The sequence below is a fragment of the Sturnus vulgaris genome, chromosome 1, assembly GCF_052056855.1.
Source record: "Sturnus vulgaris isolate bStuVul1 chromosome 1, bStuVul1.hap1, whole genome shotgun sequence".
In the NCBI taxonomy this organism is placed as follows: domain Eukaryota; kingdom Metazoa; phylum Chordata; class Aves; order Passeriformes; family Sturnidae; genus Sturnus; species Sturnus vulgaris.
In genome coordinates this window covers 89,288,891-89,306,898 of record NC_142243.1, presented here as the reverse complement: position 1 = coordinate 89,306,898, position 18,008 = coordinate 89,288,891, and the positions used below count along the sequence as shown (strand labels likewise).

The window sequence follows — 18,008 nt, the reverse complement described above, 5'->3', positions numbered from 1 at the left end:
TTCTGTTTTAAAATTAACTGTATTAGAAGCTTTCCCCTGATCACCCCAATTTATTTAATTTTTGGTTCATATGATGGAAAGGTGTTAGATTAATTTTTGATGAAACCGTACCTGAAGCATGGTCACTTCTGCTAGTAATCGATCCATGGAATCGCACTAGAGCAATCCCCAAACTAAATGCCAAAGCACGCATGGTATGGATATTGTGCTCTCAGCACTGGCTCTTTTCTGATCCTAGTATGTTACAGGATTTGTCACTGTAAACATAGGCATAGATCATCACGATAAATTAAAAAAACTAAATCATGAGATTTTACTATTGTTGACACTATTATAGGTATGTGTAGGAAGGCTACTGCAGAAAACTATGAAACATGAAGATCTGCCATATATAGTGCTCATCACAAGTGCAATAGTGTTACAATTACAATAGCACACTTGCAGTATTAACTTCAACAAAATATTTGCAATCATAGAACTAAAAAACAAAGTAAAATTAAAATCATTAATCCCTGCATAGATTTTAAGACTTTCTGTGACATTTCCATAAACACAAATTGAAATGAAGACTGTATTGACTTATAGTGTCTACCACAGTTCTTTTCTATCTGCGAAATCTATAAGTAGTTTATGAAAGATTTGCAGCTCTTACTTCATAAGTCCTTAATGAAGTTGTAATTTTGGGTTTGGATTCATAACACGAAAGATGAATAAAAAATTAGAAGTTTGTTCTATTAGACATCAGTAGGAGTGCGTGGCTAGCTAATTCAATTCAAAGACTTTGACCTATTGATACTGTGTCTGCTAGACTGGGAGAAGAAACCTATCAAGCACAAAATAATAGCTTCAAACATATTGCTAAAATTGTAGGGACTGTAGGATAGGTGGCAAACTGACACTGAATGTTTGCTCTTTAATCCCAAGAAAGTAATCAGCTGAGCATCTTTGAGACTCTCCTTTCCACATCTTCAATGGATGAAAATAATTTCCCTTTAAAATGCCAATAGTCCCACTCTCCCATCTGCAGTTTTATCAATCCTTTATATCTCTACAAAGTGAATACAATGCTTAAACTTGTCATGACTCATTTGTGCTGCTTTAACAGTGAAGAAATGCCATAAAGATTCCCCTTTTTCCAGTATAGTATAGAAGTTTTGATGTTCCTCAATCCATGCATTTGAAAGGTTCCTGTTCTAATAAAAAGTTTAACTCTGTCAAACCTTTAAAAATTATAGACCTATCCTGATAGTTTAAGAGGCATCTGAGTTATATAATCTATTATGTTGTTTGGGATTTTGGGTCTCTCGTCTGTTCCCAGCCATGCATATGAAAGTGTCAAGGAGCAAGAGACTGTAAAACAATACATATTCTACCTGTTAGACAAAGTCCCCATTAGAAGAGGCATACTGACATAATGCCCACATTGTGACTATCAGTGTATGACATCATGCTAGACTGTGTTATCGAGACACATCATTTTTAACACGCAAAAGCTGCGTGAAATCGCTTAGCAGTTGTCTGTAATTAGCTAAAAGGCACAGGTGAGTACACAGAAGAATAACTACTTGTTCTTTTTTAACATCTGGTAATTAAGTGGAGAAAAGTGGTGGTTTCTTGTGGGAAAATATTTTACCCATTAATCTTAACCACAATAATGTAGTCACAGCATTTGGATCAAATTGCAGAAAGGATAAAAAGAGCTGGCAGCATGGTATTTCACACACCGATATCAAATCTGCATTTATTTTTCTGCATCATGTTCTTCATAGCATCGTGATGACTTTCATAAATGGAGAGAACAGGGTTACAAAGAGAGAATGCATTGCAAGGACATGCAGTAAAGGCATACTCAGATTGTAAGAGAGGGAAAATGAACTGGCACTCATAATCATATTAGGACTCACATATGAAATTTCACTCTTCCACTTTTTCTGTTTGTTTCAGCTGTGCCTCATTTTACTTAAAATTCAAACTCTTAGCCTAAAGAATTCTCATATGATTTTATTCTTTATATAAAAAGAAATTGTAGGAAAATAACTACAGTATATATGTGTGTAGACTGGCTTTTACTGCTATAACAGGCAGTTAGGTGGTAAAAGACTGAAATTAAGAGAGTTGCATCAGCATGACACTGACATAATATAGAGGAAATCAATCCCATTCCAGATTGATTTTAATGCACAATATGAAAAAGAGAGACAAGAATAAAGTTATGTTTATCGCTTTCTGGTATAACCAGCACCTCCTACTGCATGTAACTTCATTCGAACAAATGCAAATGATTTATTCAGATACAATACCTACATCTTTTTAGCAAATTCTTTTACATTAATTTCATGTGAATATAGACATCTGCTGAGAAACCATAAAGTATCAATTAAGCTTTCTCCATGTGTCATTTAACTGAAGTGTTTTCATCATGGACATGACCATTGCCTAATTCAGGATCAATTTGTATGCAAACCAAACCAATTTTTAAGTATTTGGAATCAATCACTCGAATATTGAAAGCTCCCTATATTTGAAATATTGATGTTACCCATTCAGTGAGCTACATTCATGCTGTGCACTGAATAAGGCAGGAGTCTTGTCAAAAAATGCTGTGTGATTATGGAATTAATTCCAATACAGATGTGTAGAAGGAGCACTGGTAATCTTCATTGTAGCTTTTCCTTACCCTGAGCAGCTGGTTTTACAATCTTACCTTTCATGTAGCTAAGCAGTACTGCTTGTTTAATACAATTGCCTAGAGTTTTTCCTTCTTTTTTTTTATTTTTTTTTAATGAGCAAAATAATAACTAAAACATATACTAAAATATACGTGGATGCATATTGTCTTCCGTATTTATTGATAACAAGATTTATGTTGAAACAAATTAGAAAACTTAATTCTTCTATATGAGTCTCTCTAGTAGATGCTTTTTTCCCGTGGAAAGGAACATCTCCTGTGACCATTTTGACTTTCCAAGTGGCATGTGCAGACCTCTGTGACTCGAACTAAAGTATTTGCAAGTCATCCCTTGGCTATGAGTTCCTATGGAAGAGGTGGTGGGGAGAGAGAGTGCAGCCCTGTGTGACACAAGAGTGAGGGTCCCCAGCTCTTGCTCACGTTGATGTGTTACCTCTATAAACAGGACAGACAGTTGTGCTCCCATCCTCTGACCTGGCCTAGAAGCCACATTGTCCTAAGTACAGGGTTATCCTATGGGCAATATATCCTTTGGCTTTAGAGCTTCTGCATTAAACCTGGCTTCACAAGAAACCAGCATACAGCTGTCTGCACTTGTCTGTACCCATACGCACAGGATTCCTACACTTTCCTCTCTGCTATGTGAATTATACCTTGCTGATGCTTTTCATAGCACTTTGTGACAGTAAAAGAAAACAGAGCTGAGCATTCACTTTAATGTTCAGAGAAGGAAAATGATGTAATAATTATAAGCTTCTTTATTATTCTCTGCAAGTGCCTTTTTATTTAGTCTCCTTTTCCTTTGCAGCTGAATTCCTGTCATTTTTTTTATTTCTACTCCTGTCCCTACATCATGCCTTCTCATACCTGACTCTCTATTGCTTTCCCTTCACCCCTATCTTCTCTTTTATTCCTAATAAATGTCCAGGTATGCTTTTCAGAAGTTTATGATTGATCTTTGGAGCAAAGTTTTGCAGAAACCTTTCTCTCTCAAGAAGATTTCAATCTAATAAACCAGGCATTGAGAGCCAAGAGGGAGCTATGCACTGAAAGAAGACATTTGGCTGGCTGGCTTGCAGGGCTCCCTCATCCTGTCCTTTCAACCTCCTTCTCATTCAATGGCCACATCCCAGACAGCATTTTCAGAGGAATCATCTGCACTTTTACTAGAAAGGGAACAAAGACATACAGTTGCAATATACAGGCAATGCTGCAAAGATCTGGAGTTGTTTCTTTCAGTTTTTCTTTCTTTTGGCAGCATTTATTCTTCACTGTGTTCTCTTGCGCAGAGCGAGCTTCTGGGAAGTTGCAGGAACATTCTTCAAAATAGACAAGAGGAGAAATACTGAGAGAAAATATTTCTGGTCAGTCTGGCTGCTAATCTTCTGCTAACCTCCTGCCCTGACTGTGGGTAAGCAGGGGAAGAAATAAATGAATAATCTTTATTCTTAATACCTGAAGCATTAAGCTGCATGTTTCAAATTAAACAATTACTCAGCAGTGTGTTCAGCTATGTTGCTGTTGGTGAGGACTTGCTTAAGTTCCATGAATCTTAAGCTTGAGTTGAGCTGAAAGAAAAGGTATTTTATTGAAATGGCATTTGAACCAGAATAATTTTCTGGTTGATATAATATAATGTCACATTTTGAAAGAGATTAATATTCGACCAAATGGTTTTAGCAGATTTTGCAAAGCTAGGCTATGAGTGCTTCCTGTCAAGCTCCACAGAAACAAAGACTGGACCTTTTCCCATGGAAAATCACTTCTCAAAAAAACAACTTTTGGATGAGAAAAAAAACATTTTTCAGTGACTCACATGTGTTTGAGTTTCATCAAAATAAACCAGAAATTATCACTTAGAGTATTGGAGTATTTCCCACCTCATATCTACATGCTCCCTGCATCAGACTGCACTCAGATCATGATAATTGCATTCAGGAATGACGAGGTGCTCCAGCTGCCCTTGCATTTTCGCACAGGCAGCTTGCTGGCATGATGGGTAGGTCCAGATCTGCTGCTCTTTCCTCAGCAAGTAGCTATGGTGAGCTGCCAGCCTGGGCTTGCCCCTAGGCTGATGTCTTGGGAGACACAACGTTCTGGGTGACCACTCCTAAGCTTCTGAAGCAGGTCAGAAAACTGCTGGGGTTGAGACTGAAGCACATTGTCAAAGTTTGTATCCTCTCCCTTTGTCAAGAGAATAAAAGGACTTATTTAATGGATCATTCAGAGTCCAGAGACCATGCAAGATGCCTCTTCTACATTTTCATCTATAGAGTAAGTGTAGTTTCTGTAATAAAAGTTGTGAAACATTCAAATTGATGAACAACCTTTTTTTATTTTATCTCAAGAAAGTGCATCTGTTTTTAAACAAAATGTATGTATATCTTCTGTTCCTAAGAGAATGAGTCTAGAGTTCTACTGTTTTACTGCTTTGTCTTCTAAAATAATTGTATGATAGGCCAAAAACATATAAAATTTGAGAAATATTACATTTTTTTCATTTTTTTAAAAAACATTTGATACCAAGTCCCACTGAAACCTGATTCATGAAGAGATTTAGACAACAAAAGCCCTTAAAATCTCCCTTTTAAAGCAGTCAGTCTTAAACTTTTAAAATTAATTAATTTTTTAAAATAAAAAATGAATTTTCTTTTTGAAAGTTTTCAAACAATATTGAAGTTACTTGAAACAGAATTAAAAGTTTAATTTCAAGCTGAAATTCTCATAAAATCACTAATATTTTCTCCTCCCAGCTGAGCTCTTCTCAAGAGTTTAGCTTGTAGAAAGCTTAGAATAAATATGTTCAGAAATAGTTTATCTTCACTTCCACTGAACTGGTAGAAATTTTGCAATGAACTTTAGTGGGAAAATATCTCATTTGAAAGAAAATTTTTAATCTGAAAGTTTTAATTTTAACTCTATCCAGGTAGATATCCAGCAAATCAAAAAATTTGATGTGAGTGAGATTTCTTTTCCCCGCAGGCCACAAGAATAAGTTTTGATTTTCATGTGTAAATTTTGGTAGTTTTTATTTTGCTGTGTTTCAATGAATGGGGGGAATTGACCCTAATGACATGGTTAAGTGTGTATAGGAAGATGTTTCTCTAAAGCATATATCACCTTAGTTCTTTGGGATAAAAAGCAACAGCTCATAAGAAACTACCATCCAGAAAATTGCTGTTGTTATGAATAAACATTAAAATCCATTAAAATTTTATTTTCCATATTCATATTTTCCTCTGTGATCTTTTATATGGATTAGAAAATATATAAATATTCTGTTTTATAAAAAAAAAAATGTACAGAAGTCCTGTAACCTCATTAAATGTGTTTTATTTTATATGACTAAAGATTTGGACAGTGCAGAAAGGCCTTGTCCTAGTGATGTCAAAATATATGCTCACACTTTGGGCCAGTGCCTGCAGTGATACAGTGGATACAGAAGATTCAGTGGACTGGGTAGTGATGGTAACAAGAAAGGCCATAGAGCATCACAGGAGAGTGCTTTAGAGCCAGCCAGGGACACATACAGCCTGTTGTGCAAGGGGAAGTAGGACATGGAAAACCCAGAATGGCAGAGGCCATTATGTCCCTCTAACAGGTAGCTAGGCACTAAAATTAACATTGACACAAAATTAAATATTTCATGTTACCACAAGGTTCATTTTATTATTAAGAAAACATATAAAACTTCTATATTAATGAATTGTTTTTTCAAGGGTTTTTTTTATTATTATTATTCTAACCAGTACTTCTTCAGTGATTTGCTAGATGGTTTTTTTTCACTCTTTTTTGTCTTGAGAAAACATAGAAAACAAATGGTGAAATATCTAAGCAACTAAATATTTGTTGCTTAGTAATACCAACCTAAGATATTCTGGATGAACTTTGCATCTTCTAATTCGTTTCAGTTTAAATATATTCAATTTTTTTCCTTCTTACCAATCATTTTTTATATAGAGATTACAGAAATGGAGACTTCTTAACTAGGGCACAAAATTTAGACACTGGAAATTTAGAAGCCCAAAATTAAGTGTTGTATCTAGTAAGTCTCATTCTGGATTAAAAAAAGTAACAAGTGTTACTCAACTGTAACTCTTTGTCTTTCTGCATCTTATACTCAAAAGCAAATAGGCATCAAAGTCAAAATTATACTATGAATACGGCAAGACTGGCAGAAATAGAAGGTATATAAAAGCAGCCGAGGGTCTTACTAAGAGATTCAAGGAAGGAGAAGTTAAAAAGAATGTAGCATAATAGGATTAAGAGGGAAAAGCTGATTTTCAACAGAAATGCAAGAACTGAAATTCAGAATTAAAGGCTGCAATCATGCATTCAGTGTAAATTAGGAATAACATTTCTGAAGTTTCTGGAGTGGGAAAAATGTGAGTGAAGCGAAGACATAATCATTGAAATAGCCAAACAACTGAAAGAGATTGGGGGTTTTTTGTAATTATCTAAAGCCATATGAAACTAAAAATATTTTTAAAAAGCCTTAGAGGTATTGAGAGTTGAAGATATTTTATTAATTTTCGCCATTAATTTCATGTGTCTGAGGAATGTACCATGTCAGCTTGTGATTATAATGTGAGAGGGATCATACCATTATCACCATTCTACCCTCTCTGCTTTATTACCCCTTGAAGGAAACTTTAGTATGATAATCTGATACTTGGAACTGATTTTAGCGGCCACAAAATCAAAACAAGTTTTGTAATCAAGGACATAACTTCAAGTGCAGCCATATTTTTCCCACTCACTATGTTCTGAAAATAGGTGTACATATGACAGCAATTTGATAATTAGTTGTGGGAGTTCCTATTCCTGGGAGCAGGATAGAGGAACTTAGGTTGTACACATTAATGTGAATAACATACTGAGTGTCTCCTGTATGAATTCAAGCACGACCCTAGAGTGCAGCTGGGATAAGGCTCCCTCAGGTGTCTCTTCACAAGGTGCCCGTTGTGGGTACTCCATCACCAGTACCACCTCAAAGTTCTGTAGGCTCACTGCTGTTATCAGCAGCACAGCATCCACCAGCCTCTGAGGAAGCACTTATAGAAAATGTGTAATCAGCATTAACTTCGCCCACATATGGCAGGGGAAGTTGTTGCATGAAGCATGAGATTGTTCCATACTCCAGCCTATGCTGCTCTGAGAGAAGACAGCTTTTTTTAAATAATCAGCTGTAAGCACTGGTGAAAGAGCTTTTTACCCCTCCCGGGCATTTGCAAACTGAGCTCCCCTCTCTACCCTTAGTGGATAGTCAGTCCACTTCAAGAGAAAAAATTTACAGTTATCTCTTCTGACTGTGGATGCTGAGCTGGAGGGCAACGAAGCCCTAGGTTCCCTGTGAGAACCACAGAAAGACAAGGGACACTGCCAGGGGAAATTCAAGCTACTGCATCTATGACCTAATTTCCAGTAGTGCTTAACTCTCTATAGATTAAATAAGGCTGGGTGCAACTACATGCTGAGTCTGGTGCTTTTGCTGGGTGGGATATATGGATGCCCAGTCATTTACACATTCTTAGAAAAAGATCTGGGAATTAACTGGAAAACTAGAGTCCAGTTTCATTTTGTAGTTAACATTTAGTGTTAACCACCTTATGGTCCCATTATATTTCACAGCATGTGAAAATCCTTGGAATCTAGAGGAAGGAAATGCTGTGCTCCTTGTAGAGTTGCATCTGCTATTGCATTAACACAACATTCTGTGAAGACCTTTTGGTTTTTTTCTTTTTCTTTTTCTTTTTCTTTTTCTTTTTCTTTTTCTTTTTCTTTTTCTTTTTCTTTTTCTTTTTCTTTTTCTTTTTCTTTTTCTTTTTCTTTTTCTTTTTCTTTTTCTTTTCTTTTTCTTTTTCTTCTTTTATAGAATAAAAGGCAGGCTTATTCAGTGCAATATATGATATTACAGCACAGCATCTGGATTTTTCTGTCATCCTTTAATACTGTAATTTGCTTGCTTTGAGTTATACCTAAAATCTATAAAAATGTAAATATTGAGGTTTTTCTCAGATATTTGATGCTGAGATTACTGTAATGATAACCTGGTAATTTAAACGCAGCCAGGTGGGGAAAGAGGTGGAGAGAGAATAGTCTTCAATGGTTGTAATGCCCTCTTTGTACGTGTACACAGACATTAAATCACAATCCTCACATTTATTTTAATCTATCATGTGTATATTGTCCTATGTAATCAAATCTTTCAAATCTAATTAAACAAACATCACCGTTTCTAGGGATATTATTTCTTATTAGTTGAAGAAGCTTCTGAAATAGACCTGGAGTCCGTGTATGTAAACTTGCAAGATTGTACAAAACACGGCATAATTTAAGGAAGCTTAGCATTTTGCAGCTTCCTTGATTGTTCAGCTCTCCTTCTGAGCTGTTTGAAAGTTTTGCACCTCTTTGAAACTCTGGAGGCAAATATGTAAAATTGAATTTTTTAATGTAATTTTCTGGTTCCAAATATTCCAAATTGTTGAATCTATAGGGAGGCAAAGTTTCTGTCTTGCCTTTTGTTTGTTTGAGCTTTTTTGTTTTGCTTTGTTTTTTGGAAGTATTTTTCTGTCTATTTTTTGGTTTTGTAAATCCCCTAAAGTGTAGCATGGAAGCCCTTTGGTAGTTAGTGCATATAAAACCATTTCCCAGTGGCCAGTTGGATGCAAAATATGGAAATGCACAGCTGATTTATACTCTTCATACCTCCCAGTCCCTCCTGCAACACCCAGAATATCTTAGCTAAGCCTGCCATTCAGTCCAGAAATACCAAATTTCACCATTGCTTTCAGTGGAAATAGAATCAGCCTCACAATCAGAACCAAAAGCAAGTACCCTGCACTGTAACCAAACAACGATTTTCTAAATCCTAAGCTTGAATAACTACCAATGAATAAATTTATGTTTCATATCAGTGTAACTCCATTGATATATATAAATTCAAACATAGAAGGTAGACCTTGGAAAAGTTTTCAGCAAGCATGACTGCTGCCTTATGCAATGGTGCACCTGGGCTGCCAGTGGCATTACTGAATGGACATAAAGAAGCTGACACATTTTGCTGTAATGTTGCGCTGGTTTAGCTTGTGTCTTGTTCAATGCAATCCTGCTGTTAATCCTATTAATTATGCCATCTCTTATACATAGCTTCTAACTAATAGGTCTTAAAATGCCTTACAGGGAGGTCAGTAGCACAGTTTACAAAAGGGGATATGGGAAAGGAAGAGGAGTGAGGATAGACAGGAAGGATAGTAAAGAATATAATTCCTACAAACTCCTTTCAGATGTAGTAGAGTGTGACCCTCCCAACACCAATGCAAAACGCCAGGAGAAAAAAAGAGAACCCACATTTTACTATCCCAAGAGAAGAGTTCTGTCCTGGTTCTGGCCAGGACACAGTTAATTTTTGCAATAGTGAAGAGGGGATATTTCAGGGACCTGGAAGTTATTCTATACCATCTCACTTCATTTTCTGGTGACAGGGGAAGGGGTTCCTTCCAGTTGTTGCGGGCTGGAGCAGGGAGGATTCAGGTGTTGTCAGGGGATTTCTACGTGAATCATTTGCCTCTTTTTTGTAATTTCTGTCATTAGCATTGTTGCTGTTACTCGTTGTTATTTCCAGTAAATTTTTCTTATCTCAACCCATGATCGTTACTTTTTCTGCCTGGAATTCTCTCCAGCCCTCTGCAGGGGAGGAGAGGGGAAGGGGAGGGAGGTGTGAGGGAGTGATGTATGGTTTGGAGTGGTTTCGGGGACCACTAAATTAGAGACTAGCATTCCCAAACCACAACAGCCTCTTAATAAAAAACTTCCTACTTTAAAATTTAAAATTATCTGTATTCCTTAGCGTGTAACATTACCATGTGCTGGCATTGACAAATCTGTATGCAACAAGACAGAGAAAGAGCTTTAAATAGTAGATGATGAACAATCATTATTTTTCATTTTGCTATATTTGAGCAAAAAAGCTTTTCCATTTAAAAATGCCAGTATCTGTGTCACACAACATATTTTTAGCAGTGTCCTGTCAATTTTCAACAAACCATGCACTCACTTTATTATCCACAGCTGTAAACGTCAAAGTTTTTTGACTTTATTTTTTTAACTTTAAAAATAAATACTACTGTATTGCCAATAATGATACAGATGCTGGACACTTTGGTAAAACGATGAAAGAAGAGATACTTAGGGGTCACATGAAAGACTTAGCTTTCATCTGACACCTCAATGTCAAGTCACAAAACTCTTAAAATTAAGGACAGTTGACTTGTCTGCAAAATTTCAAGTGCTGTACTGAAAATTTACTCCCTATTTTCAAAAATGTAAACAAAATGCTCAATAGAAAATATTTCTGCTTAGATTTTATGGAAAAGATTATTCATGCTCTTGAACATCTAGTATTCTGTGGAGAGGAGTACTTTCAGAGCACAAAGAAAATTGTGCTTTCATTGTTTACAATTTTAAAGAAGCTCAATATCACGAAAGAAATAAAGCTCAGTGGGACAGAGGAATTCTCAACAATAAAAGTTAAAAATACCCACCATTAAAAGTATTTCAGCAGCTGCCTAGTGCCTTCAAAGTGTTTTTGGCAGGTAGCTGAGGCAGACACCCTGCTACACACCTTTGCTATTTACAGTTTGCCTTTCTTCTGCCCCAGAGATGCCATGCAGCCATTCTCAGAGCTGGAGCTGTGTCCAGACTCCACTCGCATCCTTGAAAGGCATTTAAATTATGGTTTAACAAGGTGCCTAGTCTTTAAGCAAATATATCTGCAGTTGGCTATTTTCAGTGTCAAGGGTACAGGGATATAGAAAGAGAAATCCCTTGCTTTCATCATGTGAGGGGATGGATTTAGGCCTGAACTTTTGCTGTCATAGGTGGAAAACCCAATTCATTCCAACATATATCTCTGCCGAGGACATGAAGGTCAACCAGAAGTGTCTGTAGGTAGCACTTGCCTTAAAAGAGGAACAGGACGTCCAGCTCATACTGACTGACAGTTGGAGCATCTTAGAATGAGAATGCTTTTCGCTATATTAAATATTTAAAGGTGATTCATTTTTTATCATCTCTTCTATATCTTTAGAGGCCTCCTTCTGATATGGGTACTATTACTTATGAGATTTCATAGACAGGAAATCCAGGTATGTAGGTCAAATGTGGTTTAGAGTCAAGTTCAAACTTTAAAAAATCCACAAACTTAGAAATGGTCTGGAAAGGGCAAGTGTAGGACCTGAGTACTAGATTTAAGAAAAGCAGGAAGTTGTCATGAGTGACATTGATAGAGGGGATCTCTTTTGACAGTTCACAAGAGAACATCTTGCAATAGCTCTTTGCCACTGTTTACCTCTATGAAAAAGTCTACTATTTTTTTAAAAAAGGAAAACTTGATTACACTGTACTGAATATACTTTCATTTGAGATAATGGATTCTCAGCTACAATGTCATAGGTAAACAACCACAGTTTTTTAATTCTAGAGAATTACAGGAAATCTGAAAAGGCATCTTACTTCCCTTACTCCTCCCAAAGTAGTATTTCATTAATTAGGAAATGTGTTACTGCCTATTTCTTATACCACACAGTTCACAGACAATTGTTAGATGGAACATAACAAGGATTTAACTAATTGACATTAGCTTTCATTACTCTCTAATGTCTCAAATAAGGTAATATGAGAGTGAAATAAATTTAGACTAATATAACATCCAATTAGGATATAATCCAAGGCAGATATTTCACTATTTGAATATTCTTTCCTTCATTGAACCCTCCTGATGAGGTCTGCCTTGCATTTCTCAGCAGTACATTAGATGGACAGAGATCTTTCAGAAGAACAGGAGAATTTCACAAGGCAAAATGAAGTGACATGTTTATTTAATTGGACCAGTATGATCAACAGCTCCGTGAGACTATGCTCAGATGAATAGCTCAGAGATGAACTTTTTTCATATTTAAGATTCCTCTTCCACAATTATTCCTGTGGAACTACAGTCACAGCAAGATAAACGCAACTCAACTGACCTTGGTTTAACTGAGTATCACTCAAAGTATGCTCAGGCAAAAAAACTTGTCTTTAAATTTGAAGATTCTGTCTGTTTTCAGGCTTACATGGACAATGAATACAAATATAGTTCAGATCTACCGTCCTGTCTCATCTGCATTTGTTGGAATATCAAATACCTCAGAGAGACATTAAAAACTAATTTTTATCATTTGAGAAATTGGTGTGAGGTGTATTCAGCTTAAAAGAAAATCAAATGACACCACCTGGACATCAGCAAAGATACAGAAAATTCATGCCAGTACATTTTAAAGGAACACATGGTTAAACATATTTAAGCCACTAAATATTTATGTATTGCATGTTAGAAATTCTGTTAAATTCTACAGCACAGAATTTATTTTACAAAAACCATTCAAGATCCATTTAGTTCTATATATTATGGTACTATATCCAGAGCCACTATTCAAGGCTTCTTGAAATTTTAAAATCAGAACCCTTGAGATTCTACTGTACAATTTAGTCTGCTGCTGTAAGAAAGAATATTAATAAAAAGTCTCTAGTTTTGAAGAAAAGAACTTATTTCCAAAATTCAATATTTTTAGTCCAATGGGACAATTGCAAATGTGGTCCCACTCTGCTCAAAGGACCCAAAGGGAGTTATTCAGAGAGAAGTACAATCTATTTGCCTGACTTATGCTGTCCCCTGCAGTTATTCTATTTTGTAAAGGCTATACCCAGAATTTTGTTTTGATTTTCTGTCAGTAATACTTTGATACAGTGAGTAATTAATACTTGGATTTTCCACCAGAATAAAAACTTACTTGAAATTGCAGTACAGCAAAAGGTCCCTTAAATTCATAGTCTGTGGAAAGACTGGCAATGGAGACCACACCTGAGCTCTGACATCACAGAGTTCATTGACTCTGAAACTGTCTCCTTTCTAAGAAGACAGGATGCAGAAGAGCAAATGCAGGCACAACAAAGGCTCAAATGTATATACTAGAAAAAGCAGGGGTAAACTAAGGAAAGTTCTCAGAAAAAAGTGTGGGGTAACATTGTCATTCAGCATAGTGTGCTGCTTTCATGACATAGACTTTCTTTTATTTTCATCCAAGGTTAAATCTTACCTGCAAAATTATTTAAGAAACTAAGAGATCTTCTCTTTGAAATGAAGGGAGAAAAACAGCACACCAGATATGTCTATAATAAAGACAGTAGTACTTGCATTCATTAATGATTTTTCTTGAAAATTGAGTTTATCAACTAAGGTGCACCTTGACATTTTAGAAAAATATAAGATAATTGATTTGGTCTTAATTCAAAATGTCAGCGGATTTTCTGAACATCTACTCTATTATCTTAGTGTTATGCTACTCCTCTCATACTCCCATTATTTATCTCCTCCAATTCCCTCTTCCTGTTAATTTTTTAATTTCTCCTTTTCTTTGTGTGTGATTTCCCACTCTTCACAACACAATCCCCTCTTTTTTTCTGCAGTTCTCCACTTATTTTTTGACTGTGATCTTTGCTTCTTTTTCTTAAATCTATAGATTTAATCACTCCATTCAGGCATACAAAGGGCAGACCCACTGCTGCACCCAGGGCATGCGATATGGCTTGAGGAGTGTTCTGCTTAAAACTGTTGTGTTCAACTACCTGCGGATCAGCATTAAAAATGTAACCTCATCTAATATTGATGGTTGAGAAAAGGCAAGGAAAGGAAACTGTTCTCAGATTTCTTGTATTTACAAGTTGAAGTGTAACAGAAAACTGTTTTAGTGATGATATTATTATAAGCGTTATGAAGTTTTAGCCTTAATGGGTCCATTATACTTAAAGAGACACAGAATTTATTAATAGGACTATTAATGGCACTGTCATTTGCACTGTGATATTTTAAAGCTGGTTACTTTTCTAGTTATTATCTTATTCTATATGGCAAAAATGTCTGAAAGCCAGCTTAATAAAAGAAGAACACTTTGTAATTCACGAATTCTTTCTTCATTTTTAATGTTTTTTATAGTCACATTTTCTTTATAACATGATTATTAAAAAAAATACAATCTTACTGGTGATGCTGACTCTTCCAGTTAAAAAATATTAATTATTGCTTATGCAGCCATACTTCAGTGTAAATCCTGCAGAATTACCTGTGAGTGATTACTTCTGTAGGGATAATTACTGAGCTATCCTATAGCATTATTTATGTAGGATGCTCTTAGGTGACGTCCTGTTGGTAACTAGAAAAAGCAGTATAAAAATTGTACCTTCAGAAGAACTTCTGAAAGATACATGTTTTCCCAGTTTTTATTGGTTGGTCTAAGCAAAGATGGCTCTTGGCTTCCAGGCTGGTTGTGCTAACAAGGTTTGTTTAATTTTTATTACATTGTGTAGGTCTTTTACAGAAAATTCTTTCTAGGAGATAGATTTCTATGTGAACAGGCTCAACTTCACAATGTCTCTCTTCTTTCTGGGGAAAGAACATGCCCTCAGGAGCAGCACTTGTGTTCTGTGTAAAATGCTGGGTGATCATGCACTGTAGGACACACTAAGGCTCTACTGCTGGAAAAGGAAATACAAAGTAAGTGACTGGAAAATGCTGAGGAGAAGCTTGTATTTCACCCATCAAATATGGTTCAATCCAAGCAAAACATCACTGTACTCCACCACACATCTGAAAATAGCATGCATTTTCCATTGCCATGTAATTCCCACCAGACAGCTTTCAACCATGATGGCTGTGATTGCACCAAATTCTAGACATATCAGTGGAATTGTGATGATGCAATGCTAGTATTCTCCAAGTTTTCCAAGTGCAATTAATGCAATAATGGGTTTCCTACCTTCCCAGGTCTTCTGAATAAACAAGTGTGCTAAAAATACAGCATGTAGCACCATCCAGATTTCCTGTAGAAGTTGCTTTACTTCCCAGTACTATTGGTTCACAACACAATAAAGGAAGATTGAGACTATGGTGTACATCTTTTGAGAATATGACATGGTCCAGAGGAGTGGAAGCAGGCAAACTGTAGCCCAGTAAAATGTATTTTTTCTAATATTTCCTACAGACCACAAGTTTTTTGTTGGTCTGACAAGAGCACATTCTCTAGATCTGTCTAGGCTTCTTTTATTCAGATGTGATGGCAGTTTATCTGGCAATCAGATAACTACTGTTCAAATTTATTTTAGTTTAGCTTTAATTTGTACTAATAACAAGTGTTTCCTCTATTGAATAGCTAGAAAAATATGGTATGGAAGAGCAAAGACACAGAGAGGTACTAAAAGGTCCAGTACTGAAAACACAAATCCCAATTGCCAAAGGACACTACAAGAATGCAAATTGGAAGTGTTCAGGTAAAAACATATTTTTAGAGAAAAAAAAGATAATAAATAAACATAATATTTGAAAAGCAGTAAAAAGAAGGGGCATGTAAATGTACCAAGTTAACAGAATGCATAAAAATCAACCAAAGCAGACCCAAGGCTGAGGAGTAACCATGTCAGTATTGGAAAAGAGGAGAAAGAAGCCTCAACCCTAATGTCACTTTCTTCCCAGTGGAGACCTCAGAATGTTCAGCCCCCTCAGCCCCCAGCCCCCTCCCCCCGCCAATTTCTTTGCTTTATAAAAAGCACTCAGGATGCAAAGGAACTTTGGAAAGGTGAGTTTATCACAAAAGAAACAAGGATAGATTTCTTTGTTTTCAAATATAACTTCAGTATTAAAGTTTCTATATATCGATTTGGAACATAAATGGATATTATTATACACAAAGTAATAAATTTGCAATATTAGATCTGTCTGACTGCTGAGGGGCACTGCTGAAGGATATTACAGTGGAACTTTTGGATGTTGTCATTATGGCTAAGGGAATTCCTTCTGGTTTTCAAATCATCCCTTATCCATGTTAAGAGAACAGAGGAAACCACTGGGATCTTCACTTAACCTCATTCAGTGTGCTGCTACTTCTGATGGCCAATGGCATTCAAATACATCTGAATGTTTTAAAATATTGATGAAATTAAGAATTTGAATGAAACTGAAAATGGAAAATGCATGTGCTCAGCACCTTGGGGGAAAAAAAAATCAAACCAAAACAAAATAAAAAAAATCCACACAGAAACAAGTAAATCCCACATATTATATTTCTTTGTCCTGACAGATAAAAGAATTACTACTTAAAATGTAAACTGAAGATGTTTGACTCTCAAAAGGTTATACTTATAGCTTGCATGCTACAAGTACATTCCATCACTATAAGAAACACACTGATTTAAAACTTCATTGTCAGAAAGAAATAGCAATTTGAGAATAATAAAACATAGCTAAATCTTGTATTGGAAGGTTGTCATAGTCATGGTACTGTCAGCAGCAGTATACAGTGGAAGATTACAGCTTTTGAAAACCTTATAACCCTTCTGCCTCAAATGCATAACTAAAATCAAGAACGGGAGAAAAAGAGATGCCATAAAGCACGATTATTATGCATCTGCACTACAAAACTCTGCCAAGCATGAAAAGAGAACTTGACAACACACAGAGTATGGTGTATGGACATTGTGCTCTGTGCAGGCAATGCTTTTGTGATTAAAACAGGGTATCTTGTATGGACACAGTACTCTTTTGCCACTTGCCTCTAGTCTGTTGCTATTCTCATCTCTAGTTTTGATGAGTCTGTACTGGAAAAAGTGCATACTGGAAAAAGTGATTATATTTCACTGAAAATTATATGTGGCAATATCTGAAAGTGCCTTCTGGAGATTAAAGATAGTGCATAGATTAAGAAGTAAATTTTTAAAAATGTACTTCTTATCAATCTGGAGTTAAAATATTTACAAGATGCATCTGAGCTTCTGAGTTTTTTGTTTTTTTTTTTTTTTTTGTTTTGTTTTGTTTTGTTTTGTTTGTTTGTTTGTTTGTTTGTTTTTTTGGTTTTTTTAATAGGGAGGCTTTACATGGAATAATAGTCAATATTTATTAATAGAAAAAGAAATAGATTCAGACTTGAAAAGATGTTCAGTGTCCTTGATATGAAGATAGTTATTTAATGTTGTTTTTAAAGGTCTACATGCTGCAGCCTTTTCTATAAAATCTTCCTCCTTCAGATGTCAGAAAAGTAAACACTATTTTAAAAAGTGAATTTAGGCAAGTGTGCAATCCTTAGGACATGATTCTAATGCAAGATCAAATGGGGATTGTTACTATATAGCAGGTAGTTCACATTATTTCTTGGTAATCCTATTTCATAGTTTAAAATGTTAAAATGTTCATTATGATGATAAGATCAAAATTATGACAAGCAGAAGAATGAAG

At 35.7% G+C, this 18,008-nt stretch overlaps 1 long non-coding RNA gene across 1 annotated transcript in view; it reads left to right on the top strand.

Moving 5' to 3' along the window:
• Window positions 1–18,008, top strand: part of LOC148225346 (uncharacterized) — a 140,683-nt gene that overhangs the window by 113,684 nt on the left and 8,991 nt on the right. Inside the window, exons 4-5 of the long non-coding RNA XR_015806047.1 lie at window positions 3,979–4,100; window positions 15,178–15,278. This is a non-coding gene — a long non-coding RNA (uncharacterized LOC148225346). The remainder of the gene's footprint in view (window positions 1–3,978; window positions 4,101–15,177; window positions 15,279–18,008) is intronic.